We start from the raw sequence: 10830 nt of genomic DNA, 5'->3' as shown, positions 1-10830 counted from the left end.
ATTTCCAGAGGTGGTGTTGCTGTTGATCCTTCTAAGATAGAAGCGGTATCTAAGTGGGAAGCTCCGAAGTCGGTTTCTGAGATAAGAAGTTTTCTTGGACTTGCAGGTTATTATAGGAAGTTAATTGAAGGATTTTCTAAGTTGGCGTTACCGTTGACGATGTTGACTAGAAAGGGGCAAGCGTTTGTTTGGGACTCGAAATGTGAAGAAGGTTTCCAAGAGTTAAAGAGAAGGTTAACTACTGCTCCTATTTTGATATTACCAAGTCCGTCAGAACTATTTGAGGTTTTCTGTGATGCTTCATTGTTGGGTTTGGGTGGTGTGTTGATGCAGAATAAGCAGGTTATAGCTTATGCTTCGAGACAACTGAGGGTTCATGAGAGGAACTATCCGACGCACGATTTAGAGTTGGCAGCCGTGGTATTTGTTCTGAAGTTATGGAGACATTACTTGTACGGGTCAAGATTTGAGGTTTTCAGCGACCATAAGAGTTTAAAGTATTTGTTTGATCAGAAAGAGCTGAATATGAGACAGAGGAGATGGTTAGAGTTTTTGAAGGATTATGACTTTGGTTTGAATTACCATCCGGGTAAAGCAAACGTAGTGGCTGATGCATTGAGTCGGAAATCATTGCATATGTCTATGTTAATGGTTAAGGAATTGGATTTAATTGAGCAGTTTAGAGACTTGAGTTTGGTGTGTGAGAGTACTCACAATAGTGTTAAATTGGGAATGTTGAAGTTAACAAGTAGTATTCTGGATGAGATTAGAGAAGGTCAGAAATCCGATGTGCTTTTGGTTGATAAGTTGACTCTAGTGAATCAAGGTCAAGGTGGTGAATTCAGAGTTGATGAGAATGGTGTTTTGAAATTTGGTAATCGGGTGTGTATTCCGGATGTTACCGAACTTAAGAAGAGTATCCTGGAGGAAGGACATCGTAGTGGCTTAAGTATTCATCCTGGAGCTACGAAGATGTATCATGATTTGAAAAAGTTATTTTGGTGGCCGGGAATGAAAAGAGAAATTGCGAGTTTTGTTTATTCTTGTTTGACTTGTCAGAAGTCGAAGATTGAGCATCAGAAGCCGTCTGGGCTAATGCAACCGTTGGTTATTCCAGAGTGGAAGTGGGATAGTATCAGTATGGATTTTGTTTCTGGGTTACCAAGGACAAATAAGAATTTTGAAGCCATTTGGGTGATTATTGATAGATTGACGAAATCGACTCATTTCATTCCGATCAGAATGGACTATCCATTGGAGAGATTAGCTGAGTTGTATATTGAGAAAATTGTAAGTTTGCATGGTATTCCGTCGAGTATTGTTTCGGACAGAGATCCTAGATTTACATCGAAGTTTTGGGAAGGTTTGCAGAGGGCTTTGGGAACTAAGCTGAGATTGAGTTCTGCATATCATCCGCAGACTGATGGTCAGACTGAGAGGACGATTCAGTCACTGGAGGATCTTTTGAGAGCTTGTGTTTTGGAAAAAGGAGGTACTTGGGATTGTTACTTACCTTTGATTGAGTTTACCTACAACAATAGTTTTCATTCGAGCATTGGTATGGCACCGTTTGAAGCTTTGTATGGTAGGAGATGTCGGACACCTTTATGTTGGTATGAATCCGGTGAGAGTGCTGTGGTTGGACCGGAGATTGTTCAACAAACTACGGAAAAGATTAAGATGATTCAGGAGAAGATGAGAATTGCTCAGAGTCGTCAGAAGAGTTATCACGACAAGAGGAGGAAGTCACTTGAGTTCCAAGAGGGAGATCATGTGTTTCTTCGTGTTACTCCGATAACTGGGGTTGGTCGAGCTTTGAAGTCGAGGAAGTTGACACCTCGATTTATTGGTCCTTATCAGATTTTGGAGAGGATAGGAGAGGTAGCCTATCGTATCGCTTTACCGCCGTCACTTGCAAATTTACATGAGGTTTTTCATGTGTCTCAGTTGAGGAGGTACATTCCTGATCCGTCGCATGTGGTCCAAGTAGATGATGTACAGGTGAGAGATAACCTGACTGTTGAAACATCACCTACGAGGATTGAGGATCGAGAGTTGAAGCAGTTGCGGGGTAAAGAGATTGCTTTGGTAAAGGTAGCTTGGGGAGGACCAGCAGGTGGCAATGTGACTTGGGAACTTGAGAGTCAGATGAAGGAGTCTTATCCTGAGTTATTCACTTGAGGTATGTTTTCGAGGACGAAAACTCTTTTAGTGGGGGAGAGTTGTAACACCCCGATAAAATAAGATAATTATTTAAATTGAGTTAATAATATATTTATTAATTTAATTAAATAATTGGAATTTTTATATTATTGGAATTACTATTATTGGGTTATTATTTTATTGGAATAAAAGTTGGAAGTTAGAAAAAGGTCCCATTTAGTAAAAGGGTTTATTTTTCACGTGAAAAGGGAAAAGAGACAGAAAAGTGGAAAAGGGCAAAGAAAGCCAGAGAACAAGGGTTGAAGGAAGGAAAAGCTTGAAGCTCAGAGATTTGCCGGATTAACTCAGGTAAGGGGGGTTTATCGTCGATTAATGGGTATTATGGGATAATATGTCATGGGTAGTGATAAACCATTAATTTACCTCTGAATTGAATAATTATGCTGAAAATTGTGAACTTTTGGGATGAACGAATCTGGATTAAAATTGAAGGAAATTCGTAGGAATTAGATGCAATAGTGTTAGAAATTTGTGAAATCGAATAGGTTATGATTCGTGTTAGATGATATGAACGATTATTGTGAAAAATTGGACTGTGGAAGGTTGAATTGGATAGATCTCGTAGCAGAGAAAGCCATAGCAGATCTGGAAGTCTGGTTTCTGGTCATACGCGTATGGCACTAGGCAATACGCGTATGAGATGGCATGGTACGCGTATGGCACTAGGCAATACGCGTATGGATGAGGAAGATGATGATTTGAACGTAAATTGGTCTCTGTTGGTACGCGTATGGAGAAGTGGTACGCGTAGCATACGCGTATGAGATGGTGTTACGCGTATGGGATTTTGTCAGGATATGGGCCATACGCGTATGGGGTTAGGCAATACGCGTATGGGCAGGATTGTGATTTTCCTGAGCTGTTGTTGTGCAGTTTTTAACAGTTCAGCTGAGTAACGTAATGCAGATGATGTATGATATATTAGGGATCATTTCCCGTTGTTTTGAGTAGTATAGGTATTAGTATAGTGTGCTAATACTGTGGTTGTTATTTGGCATGATATGATATGCTTATGTGATAAAATACTGCTGATGTGTGATAGTATGCGTGATGCTGTGAATGTATCAGTTATGTGTGCATTGGTGAATAGACTGTTTTATGGCTTAGAGTGTGAGCATATATCTATTCTTGAATTGTTGTTGATGATGTAGCATTGCTAGGTGATTAGCATGCATGTTGTGGCCTTTATGGTGGTAGCTAATTCCCATGGTGAGGAATTAGTGATGAGTTATTGTGGATTGTTGTTGATGTTTGCATGCTAGGTGATTTAGCGTGCATAGCATAGCCCTTGGGGTGGTAGCTAATTCCCATGGTGAGGAATTAGTGATGTGAGTCACTAGGTCTCAAATGAGTGGGACTAGTGAGCTTGGTAGCCGTACCTGGATTTGGTCGGTGAGGTTGAACTATATGTTCACGAATAGTCGGTACCGCATGCATGGAGTCTCATTGCATTTGTATTGTATGGCGTATAATATGAATGGATGTATTCCAATATTATACGTGTGTTTTGTGGTTGAGTTGAGTATGATTTTAGTTGATGTTGCCGCTGCTGAATGTATGATCTGATTAGGGTGATGAATGTGTGAAATTACTTGGCATTACATGTTAATTTATAATGCTTATTATATCGATTGAGAAACTCACCCTTACAACTATGTTTTCAGGTAACGAGCAGTGATTGAATAGAAGCTAGTCCTGGGAGTCTAGTGTAGTCCTTAGTGGGTCATGCTCTGGTAGATGTAACATCGGGATGGGATGTTTTACTATGTTTTCTTTTGGTTGTTGAACAACTTTACATGTAATGTAGTACATGATTTGAATGTTGTTATTTTGTATCCGCTGCGAATTATGCAAAAGTGTCCTATTTGATTGAATAAATGAGCATGACAGGATATATTGATGATTGGTGTGAAATGATTGTGTGACACCCTTCAGGGCATAATTACTCTGATTGATATTTTTATTATTTTAATTAAATATTTGGGGTATTTTAGAAGGGTGTTACACTTAACACTTTTCCATTTGGAGCTTTGATAATGATGAATTTTAAGGTGGAGGTTTGGAAAATCAAACATATTTTAAACTTTTCTAAGTACCAAGCCAAATGTTCACTTCTTCCACCTTGAATAAATTTTGCTATGGACTTCAAATGGAAAATGTTTCTTCATAAAAGTTGTAGCTCTTTCAAACCTCTTCATTTTGGTAACAAATTTGACCTCATTTGTATTGGGCATGAAGGATTTATGCATTTTAGAAGTTGAGGAAAATCACTTGTTCAATGGTAATGGCCTAAAATAACCTATAACGTTTCCTATTGGAACATGCATTTTAAAGTTGAACTTGAACTTATTACAAACATAAAAGTTGAAAAGGACATATTTAATTTGATCATGAAACTTGAATTTATTTCATATCATAAAAATTGAGTAAGTTATGGTCTTTGGAAGTTGACTTCCTAACTAGGGTTCAAACAAAATGACCTATAATCCTTCACCATAAAAAATGACTTTCCAAGCAAAACTAGCTCTTAACTTAAACATGAAAGTTGTTTGGAATGTAATTATGAGTAACTTTTAACTTGTAATCATTTTCATATGACAAAAATTATAGAAGATAGGGTCTAGGGAACCCCAATTTTGACTAGTTGACTCTCTTTGGTCAACCACCGTGAACCATCTTGCTAGCTTGACATTATCTTGATTTTTGGGACTCATGGAGGATCATATATGCATAAGAAGATGTAATTTTAAGTATCCCTTAAAATATTTGATCAATTGATAAGGAAACTTGCTGAAGAAGTTACACAAGATACCCAAATGAATTAGGGCCTCCAAGGCAAACAAGCTTTAAACTCTTGATGAATTCTTGATCAAAATGATATGTGAAGATCATAGGGACCCATATATGATGTATATAATCAATGTGAATAATCTTTTGATTAGTATCCTTTCATTGAGGGTGTAGCGGTAAATTCATGACCATTAAGCTATGGATAAGCTAGACGTCAAATAAACAAGAGTCACCACCGCACTTTTATTGTTTCCAAGGGAAAAGGGAAAAGTACGAACAAGACCCAAAAGATAAGAAGTTTTCAAATAAAAACTAATAAAATTCCAGAGATTACAGGTAAGGGGGTTGGTTACACAGAGGGAATGTGTTAGCACCCGAAGTGTCCTAGGTACTCCTAGGGAGCCCATTCTTGTGTACATATGTGTTTTTGTACAAATGATGTTTGCAAACAAATAGAATGAGGGGATGAGAAAAGAATTCATTAATTATATTTTTGTGTTTGACAAGACCTTCGGACTTGTGCCTACGTACCAACATAAAAATGAGGGATCAAAACCTCGTAGTTCGTGGTATCAATTTCAAAGTGAGTGCATTGCTTTTAACAAAAATTTAAGTTTGAAAGGCACAAAGGCCTAAAAATGGTTTGAACGAGTGTTAGTTCTTTTTGGCTTTTTGGAAAATTTTAAGTAAAGTATAATTAAGTATATTTACAAGTTTGATTAAGAAAAGAGTTTGAAAATGCAATGGCATAGGGCCAAAGTTTCTAATTTGCAAAAATGGTCAAAGTTAAAAAACAGACAGAAACAAGCAAAGAAGATTGTTAAAAGGAGGGAGAGATTTTGAAATTTAAGAAGTGGGGAGAAGATGAAGAGACTAATCCTAAGCACAAATTTAAAAGTTGAGAGTTGAAAAGATCTGACCAATGGGCTGCAATCCAATAGACAAGAATGTCATTTAGAAACTTAAATTTCCCTTGGACTTTAGAATCAAGCAACAAAAAATGCACAAAATATCAACTTGAATAGCAAGGCATCAAATAAAGATAGCCACATCCAAGCTTAGCAACTCCATGATCTTCTTCAAGTTTGCCCATGTAGCAAATGAATTCTAAGATGGCATAAGTCATAGGTTCAAAATAACAGCTTCACAATGATCATGTTGCAGATGAACTCAAATGGATCTTCAATATTGTATCAGATGAAGTTTCAATTCCCAAGCACTTGGTTTCATGAAAGTTGGCATTGGCCAAGTCCTTTGCATAGGGAGTGTGGCCTAAATTCTAAGTCCAATTATCTCAGATCAAACTAACAGTCCACACAAGATAGTTTTTAGGGTTTTTTTCTTATTATATACATTAATGGTCAAAGACCACACAAACAAACACAATATACATAAACAAAATATATCACAAAATATTGTCCAAGTGGACAAAGTGAAAATGACATTAACATAAACAATTAGAGTGGTATGAATAATGGCAAAATGAATAAAGCTTAAAAAATTAAAGTGCATTAAAAATAAATGACTTGAAATTAAATGCTAGTTGTTAATGAGTTAGAAGTTAGTATTGCTTTTGCTTTTGTTTTAAGTCATTCTTTGGAGAACACTCAACCCACTCATCACAAGCATGGATCCTTGAACCAAGACATCTTCCAAAGGAAGGAAAAAAGGCCAAGTTTCCACACAATACCATGAAAGAGGGGATACTTACAATTTCACTAACTAGAATTCTATGCCTTTTGTGTCAAAATTTAGCGTTATGTTAAGCAATCGTAATTGGACTTGTGTAGAAGTCACAACTAGTTGAGGTCGGGCAATAGAATTTTGGTGTTAATGCATGTTAGAGACATAATATGATGAACTATGATCATGAAACATACCACACACAAAAAGAGTATGCAAAGTGGTGGTGGTGGTGGGGGGGGGGGCTAATCTCATCCATACTTATGTTGATTTTGCAATCAACTAGCCTTAGGATATTGAGACATCATAGGTCCATGACATGAATGCATAAAGAAGGGGAATGAGATGAAGAGGGAGGGGAAATGGATCAAACTCAAATTGGACAAAGGAGGACTTTTACCAAGTTAAGATCATTCATTCATTTTAGGAGATGGAATGTACATTCCATCAATCCCCTAAATCCAATGATCTTAAGCTAACAAAGTCAAATCAAACTTTGACCAAGGCCCAACAACACAAGTCAAACTCACAAAGGCAATTAGAATGACTTTACACAATTAATTTGGCATTTAATCAATTAAAAATATTAAAAATAATGCATTAAATTAAATATGGTTGGTCAATTTCCTAAAACCTCATCAAAATACCAAGAAATAGCCATGAGATTTATCATAGGTCAAACAAGGTCAAAGGACCTTGGAGAAAAAATTTCAGAATTTTTGGAAACTTAAAAGTATTTTTAAACAATTAAAAATATTCACAAAATCAATTAAATCATGAAAAATATTAATAATGATCCAAAAAATAATTTTAATTCAGAAAATGAAAGAGGATTTTATTTAATTTTTTTTGGTGAAACTCTCATATTTTTTTGATCAATATTAAAATTAATATGAATTAATGAAAATCAAAGGAATAAAAATAAAAATCAGATAATCAAAAAAATGTGGACCACTTGATCTCCCTCATTAATTGAGGTGGCAGATCAAGTGGTGGAGAGCGCGCGTTCCATGATGCGCGCTAGTCAACTGTCCATACGCTTGGTAATCACAATGAGCGCTCCAGATTAAAACGTTTTAAAACAAACCAATGGCTCTAAACACTTCCAGCTCATCGCCGGAGCCAAAGGTCGGTCATCTTCTCCGATGACCCTGGCCGGACTGCTTCAATCATCACCATATCATAAATGAAAAAGAAGGACATGATCTTAAAGAAAAAATGGCGTAGATCATGAATATCACCTCAATTTAACCTAACTCCAAATATATAGAGAGATATGTGGAGTTGAATTTTGAGGCGTGTCAACTGAGTTGCTTCGATTTGACTTCAAAGCAACTCAATCTTCTTGCCTATATTGGTAGGACTTCAGACAACCAAAGATCCAAGAGAATTATGAGAATTGAGAGAGAATCGAAGAGAAGAAAAATCTGGAAAAATACCTTCAATGTTGTATCGAAATGGATCTCTCTTGCTTAAATTCGTGCTTGATCTTGCTTATGGAACTCGTGGAAGTGGCTTAAGAGTAATGCAAAGCTTCAGATCCTGGAGTTCTTGAATCTCCAAACAGTAAGATTCAAACTCAAATTTCAATTGAAATTTTCTAGGTTTTCCTTTGAATTATGAGGGTTTGAATGGTTGGAGGCAAAACTGACGCGCAAGGTCCTTCAAACTGAAGCATTGGACCTCTATTTATAGCAAATGGGAAGTTTTATTTGCACACTTGAAATTACTTCCAAAATTGGCAATGCAATGTACAGGCTTGCATGGGCGTGTGCAGGCCCATGAAGCAATGCAAAAAGGTCCACAATCAACTGAAATGGGGTCTGCATGAAGCTTGGATTGCAAGGCAAAGTTGTTTGAATATTTGAAGCATGAATCTTGCCAACTGATACAACCCTATTTAAGCCATGCGCAGACCCCTCAAACTTTGTCCAAAATGAATGAATTAGGACTTTTTGAAAAGCTTAGATCAAGAGGAACAACTCTTATGTTGAACACTTTTCCATTTGGAACTCGTATCATGGTGAATTTTGAGGTGGATGTTTGGAAATTTTAACATGTTAAAATATTTTCTAAGTGTCAAGCCACATGTCCAATTATTCCACCTTGTCTAACTTTTTATGTGAGCTCCAAATGAGAAACGTTTATTTATCAAAGTTGTAGATATTTCAAAAACTTTCAAACTGGTCACAAATTTGACATCATTTGGACTTGGGATGAGTGAGTTATGCATTTTTGAAGTTGAGGAAAATCACTTGTTCAATGGTATTGGTCCAAAATGACCTATAATGTACCCTCATATCACATGCTCATAAAAGTTTATTTAGCTCTCACTCCAAACATCAAAGTTGAAGTAGACATCTTGAATTTGATTTTTCAACTTGGAAATCTTTCATCTCATAAAAATTGGGAAAGTTATGGCCTTGGGAAGTTGACTTTCAAATTAGGGTTTAGACAAAATGACCTATAATGTTTCAACTTATAAAATGACTTTCCAAGCAAAATTAGATCTAGACCTAAACATGAAAGTTGTTTGTAATGTCATTTAGAGTAACGTTTCTCTTGGAACCATTTTCATGTGATAAAAGTTTTAGGAGATATGGTCTAGGGGGACCAAGTTTTGATCAGATGAATTCATCTGACCAACCACCATTAACCAACTTGCTAAATTGCAATTCTATTGACTTTTTAGGCTTATGGTAGCTCATATATGCATATGATGATGAATTTTGAAGTGCCCTTTGAGAAATTTGATCAATTGGTGAAGAAGTTACTCAAGATACCCCAATGAACTAGGGTTTCCAAGACAAATCAACTCCAAACTCTTGAAGAATGCTTGATCAAAATAACATGTAGAGATCATTGGGAGTCATACATGATGCTTAGAACCATTATGGATTATTCCTTGGTTGTTCTCTTGGCAAGGAGGGTCTTAAACCCTAGATGTGAACTTGATAGATCAAGGGTGATCATGCCCTACCTACAAAAGAGTTAGGCAAATGCAAAGACATATTTTTGGTTTTTTGGTTAGTAAAATGATAAAATACAAGTATGATACAATCACATGGTGCTTGGTGATCTCTTCCAAAACAAACCCAATGAAAGAGGGGTAAGGAGGATGCCAAGGTATGATCCCAATGCTAATGCATATGATGAGATTGCACGAGGGATCTTAAGGTCAAAATTGGGGTCTTACAGAGGGTCTCAAACCCTGGATAAGAGCTTGATGAGGCATTGGTGGATTTACACACTACCTACAAAAACAACAAACTATACATTGACATATTTTTAGTATTTTGGTTATTAAATAATGAAAAACAAATTATGATACAATCAAATGTAATTGGTGATCTCTCCCAATGCAAACCCAATGAGTGAGGGGTATAAAGGATGCCAAGCTGTGATCCCAAAGCCAATGCATATGATGAGATAGCATGAGGGATCTTAGGTTCAAAATTGGGGTCTTACAAAGGTGTTAGCACCCAAAGTTTCCTAGGTACTCCTAGGGAGCCCTTTTTTTATGTGCGCAAGTGTTTTTGGTATAAAAAATGTTTGATAAAAATAGAGTGTGGGGATGAGAAAAGAATTCATTGATTATATTTTTATGTTTGACAAGACCTTCAGACTTGTGCCTACGTACCAACATAAAAATGAGGGATCAAAAACTCGTAGTTCGTGGTAAAAATTTCAAATAAGTTAGTGAATTGCTTTTAACAAGAGTTTAATAAGAAAGGCACAAGGGTCCAAAAGTTTGAATGAAGTTGTTAGTTCTTTTTGTCTTTTGAAATTTTAAGTCAATATGATTAAGTTTATTTTACAAATTTGATTTAAGAAAGAGTTTGAAAATTCAATGGCATAAGGCCAAAGTTTCTATTTATTAAAACAAAGTCTAAGTTTGAAACCACAAGCAAAGAAAGTTTTTTTTTTGAAAATGGGGAGAGATTTTTGAAATTTAAGAAGTGGGAGGAGATGAAGAGGCTATCCTAAGCACAAACTTAAAAGTTAAGAGTTAAAAAGATCTGACCAGTGGGATGCAATCCAACAGACAAGAATGTCATATAGAAACCCATTTCCTTTGGACTTTTATCAAGCAATATTCAATAAGCAATGAGCAATATCCAGACATCATAAAGA

This window comes from Lathyrus oleraceus, chromosome 5 (assembly GCF_024323335.1).
Source record: "Lathyrus oleraceus cultivar Zhongwan6 chromosome 5, CAAS_Psat_ZW6_1.0, whole genome shotgun sequence".
Lineage (NCBI taxonomy): Eukaryota > Viridiplantae > Streptophyta > Magnoliopsida > Fabales > Fabaceae > Lathyrus > Lathyrus oleraceus.
This window is presented reverse-complemented; position numbering follows the sequence as displayed.